At 46.6% G+C, this 17,169-nt stretch overlaps 1 long non-coding RNA gene across 1 annotated transcript in view; it reads left to right on the top strand.

Moving 5' to 3' along the window:
- LOC116078396 overlaps positions 1-1,484 on the top strand; it is a 30,105-nt gene extending 28,621 nt beyond the window's left edge. Inside the window, exon 4 of the long non-coding RNA XR_004113526.1 lies at positions 1,408-1,484. This is a non-coding gene — a long non-coding RNA (uncharacterized LOC116078396). The remainder of the gene's footprint in view (positions 1-1,407) is intronic.
- Positions 1,485-17,169: the final 15,685 nt, after the last annotated feature.

Here is a 17,169-nt window from a genome sequence, read left to right as displayed (position 1 = left end):
GAAGAAGGAGAAGCACATAAAAGAAGCATGAATTCCCACATGAGGCCCCTAAAAGGTAGGAGAACAGGTTAAAGTACTTCCCATGATAATCTTCCATGGCTATTGGCATGATGAGGCTGCAGACTGATTGCCATGGAGAGGAAATGGTGAGATGAGTTCTTTCTGGGCGTGGACTGCTGCTTGAGGCCCATGGCTGGGCTGTTTTTTAGACTCGAGGCAATGTGCATGGTGTGCAGAGGAGGTGGTGTGTGCTCTCAGACTAGTGTGACTGACAGAAAGAGCCTGGAGCAGTGTAGGATGAGAAATGGTGGAAAACATTTTGTTTGGAAAGGAGAAGCCCCAGGCCTGAGTTTCACTTCCACCAAGGTTTACCGCGATGATAGATTCATTTCTGTGGTTGCCAAAGCAGTTAGCTTGAAACTTAACTCCTTAAAATAGGGTTCTAAAGTCCGAAGTCTGTCTGGGATGAACCAAGGTGTGGATGCTTTGGGAGCTCTGCTCCGTGCTCTCAGCAGAAGTCAAGGTGTCCTTGCCCTTGGATGCTTTTTATTTTTAAGCATTTTTTTTAAAAAGAGTTATTTATTTATTATATGTAAGTACACTGTAGCTGTCTTCAGACACTCCAGAAGAGGGCATCAGATCTCATTACAGATGGTTGTGAGCCACTATGTAGCTGCTGGGATTTGAACTCAGGACCTTCGGAAGAGCAGTCAGTGCTCTTAAACTGCTGAGCCATCTCTCCAGCCCCAAAGTTATTTTTTTTTTTAACTTATTTATTGTATGCATGTGAGTACACTATCATTCTCTTCAGACACATCAGAGGAGGGCATCAGATTCCATTGTAGATGGTTGTGAGCCACAATGTGGTTGCTGGGATTTGAACTCAGGACCTTTGGAAAAGCAGTCAGTGCTCTTAATCACTGAGCCATCTCTCCAGCCCCGTACTTGGATAAGACTCTTGTCTTAGTTATGCTTTTATTGCTGTGAGCAGACACCAGGGCCAAGGCAACTCTTATAAAAAAAAACATTTAATTGGGGCTGACTTATGGTTTCTGAGGTTCAGTCCATTGTCATCATGGCAGGAGGCATAGCAGCCTTCAGGCAGACATGGTGGTGGAGAAGGTGCTGAGAGTTCTACATCTTGATCCACAGGCAGCCAGGAGGAGACTGGAATTCCACACAGGGAGGAACTTGAGGATAGGAGACCTCCAAGCCCACCTCCACAGTGACACAGTTCCTCCAACAAGGCCACATATACTCTGACAAGACCACATCTTCTAATAGTGCCATTCCCTGTGGGCAAACAAGGTTCCAAACATGAGTTTGTGGTGGCCCAACCTATTTCACAGCAACTCTTGTAATAGCATCTCAGCTCCAGATCTTCTGTCTCCTCCTTCTCTTTTACAGGGGCCTCAGGACTACATAGGAACTTCTGGAAAATCCAGAAGAATCAGTGATGCCTGCTTCAAGTGCCTCAACTTCTTCCAGGTGAGGTGACCCAGCCACAGTGCTGGGATTAGGACATGGGCATCTTGAGAAACTGCTCTCTGGCTCACCACACATGCAGAGGGATTTCATCTGGTTTTCCTTGAGCATGGCACCAGAAGGCGGAACAATTTAATGGCAGAGGTGGACTTTTGCAGCAAAGACTAGGTAACCCTGCCTCATAGATAGGACTTTCTATAGGAGAGTGGGGCTTAGAAAGGAACACTCCTGCTCTCTTAGGCTCTTTAAGCAGGGGATGAAGTTTGCTTGAATGGTCCAGCAAGATATCCTGTGTGGAGTGGGATGCTAGACTAACTAGCCCCAGTGGTCCTGTCCAATTTTAGGTCTATTACCTTTACACCAGTCTTTAAGGATGCCATTCCAGTTATCTGGTTCATGACCCAGGTTATAATTCCACAAGGTACAGGCCTATTTAGGGCCGAGGTAGCATTCCCTGCAGGCCCCTGTGGTGCTTTGCTCAGCTGAGGTACAGGCCAGCTACAGTTCCTGAAAGTTAATGCCAGCAGGATCAGCCAAAAGGAAATGGATGATGTATAACCAAGTCCCTCATTACGCTGGCACAGCTCCAGTCACAGTCCCACCTTCATGCTGAAGCCTTGAGAATAGGCTCCACCCCTCAGCTGTTGCTCCTAGAGCTACATGATGAATGGTGAAGAGCTTTTGTCACAAGTTTCATCAGGAGTCACGTACTTACGACTGACAATTCATTTTGCCTTGACTCTCAGCATGAAGTTTGTGAACAGCAGCCTGCTCTGTTGCTCCTAGGTTTTTTTTAGTCTGTCCATCTATACTAGGGATGGGGCATTTGTGATGCCTGCTGCAAACCTTCCTTCTTTTCTAGCCTCAAGAAAAGCCAATCATATGAGGTCATAGCTAGTGGGTAAGAATATTCCTTTTGCGGTACCTGCTTTGTGAGCTTTGTCTATGGCCTCAGGGTCAGTCCTGGGGTCTAGCGCGGCACCCTAGTGTTTGTGATATCCTGGATAGATACCTGTCCCTTCTCTTTGTGAGCACGTTGTCTTTCTCTGATGGCAACCTCTTTATACCCACAGATTTCCCCCAGTCAACAACTCGTTGAGTGTCTACTCTGGGGATCTTTAGTTGTTTGGGCTCATCTTTGGCCACCTCAATTATGTGGATTCATTTCAGGCTAAGATGGATCCCACCAGCTCTCATCCATGCACCTGTCCCAGGTGAGGGTCTGTGGGTTTCCAACCCTAACGTCTTCCAGCAAACAGCACTAAGTCTCCCCGTTTCCTTGCCCTCCACCCATTTCATTATCTTTCAACTTTTTCTCTTCACTTCATTTTCCTATCCTGGGGCTGGGACAGTAAGGAACGTTGCCAGCTACCCTTAGGTTTCTGGTTTTCCTCATGACTCTCCTCTGGCATCCTTATGCAGTACTGGACAAGAAGAGCCGGTGGACCAGCTTTGCTAGGATCTATTCACCTTCCTATCTCACAGCCCAGTCTCCAGCTCAGAAGCTGAGAAACCCATGCCTTTGTCCTCTTGTATCAACCATTCTCGGTTAGATACAAACAGTGACCTCATTTCTCAGTTCTATATGGGGTTGGGTAAGGAGAGTGTAGAAATCCGGTTGTCTTGTCTGAGACCCTTGCTTTCCTCTAGAGGAATCCCCCTGCCAGCCTGTGGTGGGGTGAACAGTATATAGGAACAGATAACTATGGCCTCTCAGCATCCTTCCCTCCTGTGGTCCTGGGGCAAGTCCAGCTTCAAAGGGAGAACAGGTCAGAGTGGCCATAGAGCCTTTCAGAAATAGCTGGGCCTGGCAGAGGGCAAGTGCTCCCCAGAGCTCACCCAGCCTGAGTCCGGCAGCCTCCTCCGCCTTGGAATGAGAGTGGGTTCTAAATCCTCTCCTCCACTGCTGCCTGCTCGGCTTGGGGCCCACAGCAGATGGTGAGGTGGGCCCCACTGGGTCTGGAGTGTGGGCTTTGAGAGTGCTAATGTTTCTCAGATCTCCTTTGTAGATCATCAACTGTGACAACAGTATAGCTCAGGCCAGGAAGTGGAAAGGCACTGCCAGGTGGTGGGAGGGGCTGCTTCTTAGTTAAGGCACCTCCCCAGCCTGCTGATGACAGCCGTGGGTTGGAAATAGTCTGTGCACCTGCCTATGACCAGGAGGCTGGGAATACTCTAGGACCATGTCCAAGTGGGGTCCAGCCCTGCATCAGAGTAACAGGAGAAATGGCATCTTTTCCTTATTGAACACTGCTTATAGTTCTACCCAACATGGCACACTCTCATTTTTGTCTATCCCATTAGTCTCTGAAGAGTCCTTTTTAATACACTTGTAATATGAGAATCTTTTAACAATTTATCCATGTTTATCCATTTTAACAAGCAATAGTCAGAATGTAGAACTAAATCTATCTTAATCTCATTGAACTCTCACAGCAACCCTGTAGTTTGATGCTGATGTGAAGCCCATTTAACAGATAAGAAAGTTAAGGCATGAGGTTGAAGCCCATAGAGCTGGTCACAAAGTGAGTTAGAACTCAAGTTTATCATTAAGCAAATTTGTATCCCAAGCCTCAGTCCATTATGAACAACAGGGCAGGTCTGTGTACCTCAGAAGATCACAGCAAAGACAAAAGAAAATGACATGGACAGCAATTCGCAGCCTGGAACTGGCCACTTACTGATGATTCTGGGACTATTTGCATGCCTATGTGAATCATGTTGTGTGCTAACTTCAGTAGGATATAACACCAATATACCTGGCCAGATATTACTGGAAAGGTTCCAGTTTTTTAAAGATAAGAAAGCAACATTTAAACAAGTAGATTTTGAGTAAAGGTGATTGATTCCCCTCCATGAATAACATGGGTGAGCCTTATCCTATCAGCTGATGGCTTCGAACCAAAAAGACAGCTCTTCCTCAAGAAGATAGAATCCTGCTAACAGATCACATCTACACTCAAGTATAGCCTGCCCTGGGATTCCAGCCTGCCAATTTGCCCTGTAGACTATGGGCTTATCAAGTCTCCATCCATGGTCAAATGAACTGATTCCTTAGACTCCATCTATCTCTGCCTCCCTCCCTCCTTTCCTCTCTCTCCCTCTCCCCTCCCCTATGATTTCTGTCTTATTAGTTACCATCTCTAAAGAACCTTTGCTGATACATTTACTAGTAAGGGAATATCTTAATAATGTGTAGTTCTATTAATGTGGAATAATATGCAACAATTAAGAAGAACTTAGATCCTTTTATTTTTAAAGAAAAGACATGTGGTTTCCTGTTTACATGTGTGTTTCTCTGTGAGTGGAGAGACTGGAAGAAGCAGATGCACAAATGGAGAAGAATGAGGAAGCAGGGGGTGTCCTTAGAACCCGGTACTGTGCTTGGCTCCTTTATTTCTTTATCATGAGATTTTAGGCAACATTACTGTTGCTATTATAAAGATGATAGAGAAGATTGCTAAGAGATTGTTCAGTGTGGATTTTCCTTCTCTTCCCAGTGTTCACAAGCAGGAGGGACAGGACAACAGAAACTTACCCAGTCTCTGTTTTATTGAGGTTTTAATGGTGGTGCCCTGAGATGACTCAGATTCTCATGGCCTTGCCTGCTCATACCCTGGCCAATAGTGTTTTAAGGGCATTATCCTCCATCCCTCGGAGCTCTGTCTGACATCTGGGTAGCCTTAGTGGTCCATTGGTATAGCTAGGGGAGGGAAAACATGGGCCTTACTGATGGAGGGCATTAACCTGCAAGCCCTGTGTTCCAAAGCTTGGAAAGGTCATTGCTGAGAGTCCCGTGGGCTAGCCGCTGTCCCAGGTGCTGAAAAGCCAAGGGAGGCTCAATTTTCACTTACCATCAACTGTGACCAAAAGTTGGTGAGGCAGGAGCCGCTTGCTCAGGAAGTTTAGGAGAACAAGATTCGGGTCAGAATGCCTTGGATTTGGCAACAGGGCCATTTTGACATCATCAGGAAAATGTCAAGCAGCTTGAACCCCCGGGTCTCCATCCTTTCATAGGGTCAGCTGCTGACAATTGGAATTGACTGTTGGTTTGACTGACTCAGCTGAATCAATGCATCACTTGATGTTGCTGCCAAGAGCAATCTCTACCTCCACTTCTCCAGCGGGCAGGGTCCTTACCCCCAGAGACCATGCAGGATGCAAAAGGGAAGCGGGAATCCCTAGTTCCCCCCAGCCAGCTTCCTTAGAGCCCTTCCATTCAACATATATTTACCTGAAATATACATACTCACTCTTGACAATCCCAGAGGCAGCCCTGCTCAGCAGCCAGAAGTGGATGGGAATCCTACATTTCAGGCAAGCAGAGGATAGTACATATAGTCCAAGAAAGGGCTCTGCGTAGCGCACATCTCAGAATGATCCACAGGTTAATAACGCTGGGATCTGAGTTCAAATACTTGCCTTCTTTTTAAGAGTCATAGTTAGAAAATTCTTTAATAGTAATATGGAATGGACAGTTGTTCTCTGAGGCAGGCTGTATGCCCGAAAGGTTGAGTCCCAAGCCAGAATGGAGATAGACAAAGCTGAGGACATTAGCCATGTCCCAGGGACTCAGCCCTCCACAGGCAGCTGCCAAACTTCCCAAGAAGTGTCTTCTACCAATGTCCACATGATGTCTGTGGCTGGGAAAAGGCTGACTGGAGGGTGACAATGACTAGCTCTCCGTAAGCCATCATCCCTGTTGTGGATGAGTGTGTAACTTCACTTAACAGCTGGTGGTGCTGTCCCAGGAGACTGTGTAACCTTTAGGAAGTAGAACCTGGCTGGAGGAAATGGGTCATGGCTGTCCAGCCTTTAAGCTTTATGAACAGACCCAGTTCCTGTCTGTTCTCTGCTTCTTAACTGTACGTGTACTATGACCATCTGCCCCAGTCCCACATTCATGCCTTCTTACTGTCCTGGTTAGTTTTCTGTCAACTTGTTATGAGTTAGAGTCATCTAGGAAAAGGACACTTGATTGAGAAAATGTCCTCATCAGATTGGCCTCTAGGCAAGTCTGTAAGAGATTTTCTTGACTAAGGATTGATATGAGAGGACCCAGCCCACTGAGGGGCAGTCTTACCTCTGGACAGGTAGTCCTAGGTAGTTTAAGAAAGCAGACTAAGCAAGTTTTGGGAAGTGAGCCAGTAAGCAGCTTTCCTCCATAGCCTCTACTTCAGTTCCTGCCTCCAGGTTCTTGCCTTGAGTTCCTTCCCTGACATTTGATCTGTGAAGTTCAAGTAAACCTCCACAAATTTCTTTTGGTCAATGTGTTTTATTGTAGCAATAGAAAGCAATGTAGAAGACTGGCCATGCTGTTAAACTCAAGCCAGAACAAATCCCTCCTCCTTTAAGCTTCTTGTTAAGTATTAGGTCATAGAAATAAGTCGACAAACACAGCACCCATCCCAGGGGAGACAGGTATGCCTGAGAGATGTGGCTAGGAACCCCTGGGGGGTGATCAAGTTCAGATCGAAGCTGGGGCCTACAGCACCTGTAGAGAGAGGGTGGCATCTGGGTGTTAGGAAAGTGAGGTCTCTGGCCCCATACTTGGCTAATTTTTGTGCCACTAACAACAAATGGTCTTATCAATTTCTAAAGAAATGAATTTAATTCTCACCGTTCCTGAGGCTGGGAAGTCTGAGGTCAAGGTGCCAGCAGGCTTAGTGTTAGTGAGAGCTGGTTTGGCCACTTCTGAGTCGGTGCCTTACATATGGGTTCTCCAGGGAGAAAGAACTGTCTTTCACATAGCATAATTTTCCAGGAGAGGGTGAGTGGTGCCTGTAGACCATTTTATAGTGACATTCATGGGAGCAGTCCTCAGGGCCCTGGGGATTAAGGTTTAATGTGAGTTTGGGCAGGCTACACATTCAAACCCAGCAGGCAACTTGCTATGAGGCTCGCAGGGGGTCTGCTCCATTTCCATATCCACCCCACTGCCAACTTCCATCTCCAGGGTCTTCCTGCATGATGAAGAGCTGAGCCCTGAAGTAGTCCACACTGTCTCCTTGCTTCGGACATTTGCCCTGCTCCAGCCTCTACACGTCAAGATACAGGACAGCACAAGTGAGCCAATCCTCATTTCCAGCACACAATAGTCTTTCCAAAAACTCTCAGACCACAAAGCTGGTGCCTGGATCATAGTGGTTAGCAGACTTAGAAGTGTGGAGAATACCAAGTGAAGTCCCTACTCCCTAAACCCATTCTGCCATCAGCAACTGTTCACAGTGTGGGGATATGTCCTGTCCTCAGTGTTGACTGAGAGAACTCTGTTTCATCTTTAATTGTGAGCTTTACCAATGAAGTCTAAAATTTGAATTCCAGAAGACAGGTTGGACTCTGAATTCATATTCAGAAGGTCTTGTTTATAGAAGATGTAGGTCTCAAGGTAGACAAGCCACAGGCACAGTTTGGAGGAGCAGCTGAGTCTGGAGATCCATGGCTTAGGTAGAGACAGAGAGATCCACACCTTGAATAGAGACAGAGGCTCCGATGGTAGGAGGATCACCACGATTTTGTTCTCAGAGGCTTTGATGGCTGCCCTGTACCAGGCTGGAAGCCATGTGTATCTGAATTACTCTCAGTTCACCTCTTCATTCTGCCTCAGGCAATGGCTGTTCACAGTGTGTTTGTATAGTGTGTGTGTGTGTGTGTGTGTGTGTGTGTGTGTGGTAGGTCCATGGGAAAGGACTACATCTCTCTGGCTACAGTGTGCTTTCATCCAAGAAACGTAAAGATTATGTCTGGAATCTGAAGGGATTGGATTTTCTTCATGGAAGGCAGATATATTTACCCCACAGAACAAGGGAAAAGACTGCCCTGCTGGGGGGACCTCTGCACTTGTTTGTAAGGTACCATTGTGTGGAGGTGAGCTGTGAACTCTATCCCCCAGAAGTGGCTGTTCCACCACACCTTTCAGGGACCTGACTCACTGGAGACAAGACTTGTGAAGCTGCTTTGAGAAGGTTGAAGTTGAAGATGTGGTGGTGCCTGCACCCCACAACAGCCAGGGCCTTGCCATGGTGGCCTGTCATCCTTGCAAGGCACAGGTGGTGTTAGTATGCTAAGAGTGATGTATGACATTCATTGTCAACTTAACTGCAACTCAACCACCTACAAGATCAGGAAAGCACACTCCAGGGTGTGTCTAGGAGGGTATCTTCAGAGAGGATGCCATGGTGGGAGAAGAGCCAGCCTGAATGTGGGTGGCACCATCCTATGGGCTGGAGGCCTGGATGGGAAAAGGAGGGAAAGAGAGCCAGGTGCCCCATGTCTGTTTCTTTGTCTGCAGCATATGAGCAAGTTACTGCTTTATATACTTGCTACTCAAGATGGAGCCGCTCCTGCTGATGGATTGGAACTGCCAAGAACATGATCCCGAATCTTCCTTTCCTCCCTTAAATGGTTTCTGTCAGTCATGCTGCTCACAAAGAGTCATTGGGATTGGGGCCTCAGCTGCATCTTGCTTGTGCCTCCAGGTGTGGCCAGATCTATATTGCACACACTACTTTGTACAAGTAGAAGCATGCTATGTATAGTCTACAGATTTAATTGTTCTCCATTTCTTTGCAAGATTTACTTCATTATATATAGTTGTGTAGTATTCCACCAAATTGTGAAGTTTGGAGTTCATTTTTGTGTTTTTAGCAGTTCTCCTAGAAACACACTTCCTCGTACATCTTTTGGATTGGGACTTTTATTTCACTTGGATCGGATCCCAGAAGCAGCATCGTGTTTGGGTCAAAGGGACTCCACATCTCTAACTTTAATAAATCCCGTTAGATTACCTTCTGAAATGGTTGAAATAAGTCACAGTTCACCCGCCATCAGGCTTGTGAGTGCCCTTAGCTTCACACGCTTGCCAGGGCCAGGGGCATCAATCTCTCTCAATTTGGCAGCTCACACTTTTGTTTTCGTTTGTGTCTCCCTGGATGCTCAGGAGGTCTTACCTCTGCACTAACCTGTGCCCTGTGTGCTGTCTCTGCAGGTGCACTGGGTGGATTGCCTGTGGGAGAAGTTGGTGAAGACTTTCTGGAAGGTCCAGGAGGGTGGAGAAGATGAGCGAGCTCTCCAGGTTGTGTGTGCTCTTAGTAGCCCCAGTGCATGGAAGTGTAGAATCTTATAGCACACATTGAGGCAACCTAGGGATTGGGGTCCCCTTCCCTGAAGTCTGAGTTGAATGTAAATTGTCTTTTTCAGAAAGTAGTGAAGCTCTTCACTCCTGAAAGGCTTTCTACAGACATCAGGATGAGTTCTGCTGGTTGTTCGTAGAGGACAGAGTGAAAGCAGAGGACAAAGAGGGTGTTCCACTTTAGTCTCTGTTGCTGTGATATGGGGACTTAGGGGAGGAAGGTGTTTGTTTAAGTTTATACTTTAGGTCACAGTCCATATTGGGGGAAGTCAGGACAGAAACTCAAGCAGAAGCTCAAAGGCAGGCACACGGAGGAACACTGCTTGCTGACTGACTCGCAGGCTTGTTATTAATAAGCATCCTTTGTTTCTTAATTCCTTTCTGTCTTCCTTCCTAAAAGTAGATTATTTTTGTTTTTATTTGTGTGTATATGTGTATATGTGTGTGTATGTGCACATGTGTACATGTATGTGTGCATATGCTGTGTGTATGTATGCGTGTATATCTCTCTGTCTCTCTGTGTCTCTGTCTCTCTCTCTCCATGTGTTTATGTGTGTGCATGTACATGCTGATGCCCTTGAAATTCAGCAGAGAGCACTAGGTCTTCTGGAGCTGAAGTTATAGGCAGTTGAGAGCTGCTCAACGTGGGTGCTGGGGACCAAACTCAAGTCTTCTTGAAGAGCAGCAAGTACTCTTAATCACCGATCCACCTCTCCAGCCACCTTAGCTAGCTTTTTTATGTAGCCCTGGACCACTTGCCTAGAGAATGATGCCACCCACAGTGGGATGGGCCCTCCTACATCAGTCAACAATCAAGACCATCCCATAGACAATGCATACAGGGCAGTCTGACCTGAATACTCCCTCAATTGAGACTCCTTTCCTAGCGATGCTAGGACAGGGGATGGGACAGAGAGGACATTGTGAGAGGTTAATGAGGGCTCAGGGTGAGGGTCTGCTAGCAGTGTCCTGTGAACCATCACTGCTGGAAGACATCAATGGAGCAGATCTGAATAACAGAGAAAGCTTTGACAAACTACCCTGTCAATTATAGCTATGATCTAAACCAGTGGTTCTCAACCTTCCTAATGCTGCAACCCTTTAATACAGTTCCTCATGTTGTGGTGATCCCCAACCATTAAATTATTTTTGTTACTACTTCATAACTCTATTTTCTACTGTTATGAATCATAATGTAAATATTGGATACACAGGATATCTGACATGTGACCCCTGTGAAAGGGTATTGTCCCCAAAATGGGTCATGACCCACAGGTTGAGAATTACTGATGTAAGCTTACCTTGGCAAAGAATGACAGGGTGTCCCAACTTCCCGGAACTGAGGGTCACCCTTGCTTATGAAATTTCAGTGCTAAAACTGGCCAGAAGAATTGTTATGAATTGACCACCTGACCTGGATGTAACCTTAAAGTCAGCAGTTTCTTTGAAATAATGTAAATCTTTGGTGTAGTTTCCAGGCTAGACCACAAAAGGGAGTTTTGGCTGCTCACTCTAGTCAGCTGTGCTGAAGTGCTACGGGATCTGGCCAGGCATAGTATGTGTGGGGACAGTGACTTCTTTGGAACACTAAACTCTTACAAATCTCAGGAAGAAGGTCACACTAGAGTCAACTCTCATGGAGCACGTGAGTCAGTTTCCTCTTCTCACAGAATTGCTACTAAGCTATGAGATGACCTTCAAAAATATGTCCTTGTCATTCATTCTAGAATCTGTGCCTTAGATGGCAAAGGATGCTGACTTAAGGTTTCTATTGTTGTGATGAAACATCATGGCCAAAAGCAACTCAAGGAGGAAAGGGTACACATCCCAGGTCACAGTTCATTGAAGCAAGTCAGAGTGAGAACTCAAGGCAGTAACCTGGAGACAGGAATGGAAGCAAAAGCCATGGAGGGGTGCTGCTTACTGACTTGATCCTCATAACTTGCTCAGCCTGCTTTCTTACACAACCCAGAACCACCTTCCAGGCTGACACTGCCCTTAGTGAACTGGGCCCTTCCTCATCAAGCTGATGATCAAGAAAATGCCTCACACACTTGCCTATAGACCAATACAGTGGGGACCTTTTGTTACTAGAAATTCTGTCTTCCCAGATAGCTAGGGTTGTGTCAATGTGACAAACCCCAGCACAGATGTGTTAGAGTTGAGAATCAAGAGAGGAAGAATTTAGTCTCAATTACTCTAAGAACTCCAGGGGCCAACACACAGGACCTTATAGAAAAGGTCAAGAGATGTGATGACCAGGGTGAGACTGGAGTGATGCAGCCACATACCTGGGCTTACTATGGCAGCCCCTAGAAGCTAGCAGCATCACTTGTCCTTCAGGAGCCTCAGAAAGAGTATGGCCCTGCTAACTTACTTGGTCTTATGCTTCTGGACTCATGGACCCATGTGACCCATGAGGGGACACATTCCTGTGCTTTGAAGTCATGCTGCACCTGTGTTCTGTGGTCACAGCACTTAGAGGACACTAATATAGTGTTCAAGACCTGAGCTTTGTGGGCCCCAGACACCTTGTGGGCCTTGTGTCACCTCTCCAGCTGACAATCTGCTGTCTGGAATCTCAGAAGTGATGGAGACTTGGAGGAAAGGAGTCACCAGGGCCTTCTGACTCCCAGCAGTAACCCACAGGTGACATGGGACCAATGTCCTGCTTTACTCACGAATATAGGCTGGGTCCCCCTGCTGTCAATCACTGAACTCCACCAGGAAGCTTGTGTTCAGGGCTGGGTGAGGGGTACGGAGCGGCAGGGGCGGGGGGAGGTATGTGCAGCTCTGGCAATATGATGAGACAGAAACTGGTAGTAGACAAGGAAGGCAGGGCGGGCTTGGCAGCAGAGCTGGTGTTAATTCATTCAAGCAGCGCCTCCCATTGGCTCTGCCTTTTCCAGCTTGCAAGGTGTTTTCACATCCTCTTCCCTGATCCTGGCAAGGGATCAGGGAGGGAGGCAGGGAAGGCTGTTAATGCACACAGGTCACATTATGCCACAGCTATGGTGGCTGGAGGTGTTGAGGTTCTGGTGAGCAGAGGATGCAGGGCTGCTGCTTTCTATTCAGAGGTCTCACCAACTTCTAGGGGGCTCTAAGTGGTTCAGACAAGTTCCATAGGTGCTTCTTCTGCTGTGCCCCAGGAGTGGTTATTGCAATGCCACTTGTCCTGGGATGTCTCAGGTTGGGCTTTCCCAGTCACAGAGGCTGAGTGTGCAGATATGTGCTATAAGATACTCCTGGGACTTGTGACTGGGGAAGGGAAGGGGGATGTGGGTGAGGCTGAGAGGCAGTTCCACCCCACAAGCCCTCAAGGGCTCTGCCACCTGCTTGCCACTAGCCTGGGAAGCTACTTGATCTCTCTGAACTTTAGTTTCTTCTTCTCTGATGACAAGCCTGCCCATCAGGCTGTTAAGCTGCAGCATGCATAGGCTGTGTTTACTTCAGGGAGGCGCTCAGGGACGACTGGCTTTCCTTCTGTTATCCTGTCCCATAAACTCTCTCTCTCTCTCTCTCTCTCTCTCTCTCTCTCTCTCTCTCTCTCTCTTTGTGTGTGTGTGTGTGTGTGTGTGTGTGTGTGTGTGTGAGAGAGAGAGAGAGAGAGAGAGAGAGAGAGAGACAGACAGAGAGACAGAGACAGAGACAGAGACAGAGACGGGGGTGGGGTGGGGGGAGAGAAAGAGACTGAATTGCTGGTACCTGCTGTTTGCCCAGCTCTTTACCAGAAGGTCCTAGGGAGTGAAAGCGGGAGAAACCCTGGGTCTGCCCTCAGACAGTTGTTAGTCTAGTAAAGGACACAAAGTATCCCCGTGGGCTGAAGACACAGCTCAGTGGTAGGGATTTGCCTAGCACTAAGCCAGGATACTTACTGTCCTAAGTACTGCAAACAGACCGCCATCCTAACCACCACCAAAGCAAGTACTAAGTCATTGTCTGAATAATAAACTCCCGTTTATTTATTAAGTTATTATTGATTTATATGTAAATTAAATATTCTTATCCTCAAGCCTTAAATGCTTTACCCCACTTACAGATAGGAAAACTGAGGCTCAGAGAGTGTGTGTGTGGGGGTTGTCAGAGGTCCCTGGGTAGGTAGGTGGTGATGGGATGGGAAGTGGAATTCAGATCTCTACAGCCTCACATTCCATCCACTCCTCAGGGGAGAGATGTTGATGCTTTAGGGTTTTTCACTGTCCCCTTGCAAAGTAGGGCTACCACATCAGAGAGAAAGAGGGGTGGGAATAATTAGCTGGGATACATTATATGGGTTCATTACGGGCAGCTGCCTGGATGGGGACATTTCTGCCAGGACCAAGGGAACGAAAAAGGGTCCCAGAAGAGATCTTCAGGAAACTATGGGCACTCCAGACCCACAAAAAATGAGCATTGCCAAGCTGTGAAGAAGCTCTGTGTGTGTGTGTGTGTGTGTGTGTGTGTATGTGTGCACGCGTGCCCCCCCTCCCACAGGTACTAGCTTATGCCCAAGCTTGACCCTTCTCATCCAGCAGGGAGAAGGCCTGAGAAAAAGCTTCCAGGTTCAGAAGTGACCTTGATCTGAAAAGGAACTGCTGTCTTGGGATATGGCAAGCTTGGGTGATTCTTGACAACAAAGAAGCTGGAACCAGGATTTAGGATGCTTGTAGGAAAGTTTAAATTATCTTTAAAGCCTGGCTTAAAGTGTCCAATTCAGAGATCAATTATTTTTATGATGCTGTGAAACCGGCCCTATTGCTGATGATCGAAGGCTTGGCATTATCCCAAGGAGAAGCATGGCCCCTCCTCTTCCCAGACCTTTTGGCTTGTAATCTATCTGCTTGTATGGATTAACTCATCTGAGGAAGCATATGCTAATATGGACTATTTAGGATAACAGATCAGTTGTGAGCTTTATAGTGTTCAAGCTATAAACTGCAGAATCAGAACTAGTTTGTGCCTGGATATTCGGATGGATATGCATAGCACATTTTTAAACATCTATGGTCAGTTTTACCTCTTGGATATTCTGGATGATGTTTCTAAGAACTGATGTGTCAAAGTGTGTTTGAGTGCCTGCTTCAATTGTTGAGTGCAGCTGGTGATATGCTAGTTCTATACTTAGCTTCGTGTATGCGTGGGTATATGTAGGTATATGCGTGCTTGTGTGTGGACACAAGTGTGTGCGAGTGAGTGTGAATGCTCACGTATGTGGAGGATAGAAGTTGGTTTTGGCTGTCTTTTCTCCATCATTACCCATCTTACATATTGAGGTAGGGTCTCTCACTCGAATCCAGCTTGCCTCAGAGATCTCCTGTCTCTGCTCTTGTACATGGGAATTACAGGTGGGCCATGATGCCTGCCTGACATTCACATGGGTGCCAGGGAACCTGAACTCTGTCCTTCCTGCTTGCATGGTAAATGCCTTTTCACCGAGCCACCTTCCCGGTTCCGTGTTTGGCTCTTCAAAGGAGAATAAGCTGTTTTTTTTCCACAGCAGATGTGCTGTTTTGTGTTCCCAACAGCAGCACAGAGACACTTCAGCCTCTCCATATCCTTGCCACCATTCTCTCTCTTTCCTTTTAACCCAGACATCCTAGTTCTCTCATGGCTCTGGTTTGCAGAGCTGGTGGAGGATGGTGCTAAGCATCTTGAGTCTGTCAGCTCTGTGTCTGTCTATCTTTTCTGGATTAATGTCTATTCAAGTCCTTTGCCCACTTTTAAACTGGGTTATTTCATTGTTATGGAGATGTGGGAATTTTCTGTATAATTTTATGAATAAAGTTCTTCAGATGATCTTGCAGCCTGATCAGTCATATAATTAACAAATATTTTCTCCCATTCTATGAGTGTCTTGTCATTTTCTTGACAGTGACTATTTGAAGCATAAAGTGTAAATTCTGATGTGGTCCAATTTCTTTATTTTTTTCTAGTGGAGCTGGAGTTTATCTACAGATATTTTTAAGTGTGAAGGCTAAGAAAAGGGCTCTAGGGGAGACCGTGAAGTACGCTGGAGAGCGTGGGTATGGGCTTCTCCAGGGAATGATGCTTTTCTTGTGGTTCCTCCTTTCTTGCTTACCCTGTGGTGGCATACTTATGAATCCTCTGCCAAACCAAGGGCCATGAGGCTTTCTCCTGTTTCCTCTAAGATAGTTTTAGCTCTTAAGTTTGAATTGCTGATCCATTATCATGTATGCTGTAAGATACTGGGAAATCACTTTAAAAATTTCTGTTTAATGCCGCTACCCTATTCTTTTTTTTCAGTAAAAGGAAAAAGCTAGTGCTTAGAAGTAAAAACGTCCGAGATGAAGCAGTTAGAGTCAGATATACTCAGGCAGTCCCAGATTGCTCAGCTTTCAGTGCCTGGGCCAAGAGATGTTGCAAGCCTTTCTGCTGTTTTGTCTGGGGTGTAGCTTGTGCTGCCGAGGCTCTGGGATCTCATTCATGTACAATTCTATACAGCAGGTTGGGGGAAGGGCCTGATAATCTGTTTATTTTCTGTTTCATTGCTGGAAGGACACCTAACTTTTGATTTACCCTCTGTGATGGATAGCACTGTCAACTTGACACAACCCGGGATCACCCGGGGGGGGGGAGGAGAGACGCAATGAGGGATTATCTACATTGACTCAGCAGGTGGGCTGTTTGTGGGGATTGTCTTAACTAAGTTAATTGCTGTGGGAAGTCTCAGTCCAGTGTGGGTGGCACCATTCCCTAGGCAGTCCTATAGTGTAGAAGAGCAGAGAAATGGAGATGAGTTATTTTCTGTTCTTGACTGAGGATGTGACCAGCTCCCTCAGGTCCCTGCCTCTTTTACTTCTACACATGATGGACTGTAACCTGGAACTGGGAGCTAAGATAAACCCTTCCTCCTCAAAATTGCTTTTTGTCTGGATGTCTTATCATCAGCAACAGAAACGAACAGGACACCTGCATGCAGAGTTTACATGTGTACAATATGGTATTGTGACCGTTGGTAGCTTTCTGCAGAACACCTTTGGGATTCGTCCATTGCTTAACCAGGCCCTGTGCTTGTTGATGGAGAACTTTCCTCCCCTCCCTGCTCCTAGCTCCTGGCCACCACCACTCCACTCTTTAATTCTACAAACTTGACTATCCCCAGTTTCCTCTTTAAGTGGAATCACAAAGTAATTGTCGTCACATGGCTCGCTTCACTCAGCCTAATGACTTCCTGCTTACCTGCATTATTGCACGTCTGTCAGGATGCAGGGATCAAAAAGACAAGAGTGGAATGCTGGTGAGGATGTGGAGAAGCTGAGGCCTTGCATGCTGCTGGTGTGTGTGTGACGGAAAAGAGTATTGGAGGTTCCTCAAATAATACAAATAGACTATCACGTGACCCGGAAAGGCCAAGGCTGGGTATTTGCCCAAAGATTTGAAATTGGGATCCCAAAGAGATATTAACCACCTCCTGTGCACTGCAGCCCTATTTGAACTAGGGGACACATGGAAACAACCTAGATGTCCACACATAGATTTGCACATATCCAATGGCTTATATGATCCAGCCTCAAAAGAGAGGTGGGCTCTGCAATATTCAAGGGTCTATACTT

The sequence above is a fragment of the Mastomys coucha genome, unplaced genomic scaffold (genome assembly GCF_008632895.1).
Source record: "Mastomys coucha isolate ucsf_1 unplaced genomic scaffold, UCSF_Mcou_1 pScaffold5, whole genome shotgun sequence".
Classification (NCBI taxonomy): domain Eukaryota; kingdom Metazoa; phylum Chordata; class Mammalia; order Rodentia; family Muridae; genus Mastomys; species Mastomys coucha.
This window is presented reverse-complemented; position numbering and strand designations above follow the sequence as displayed.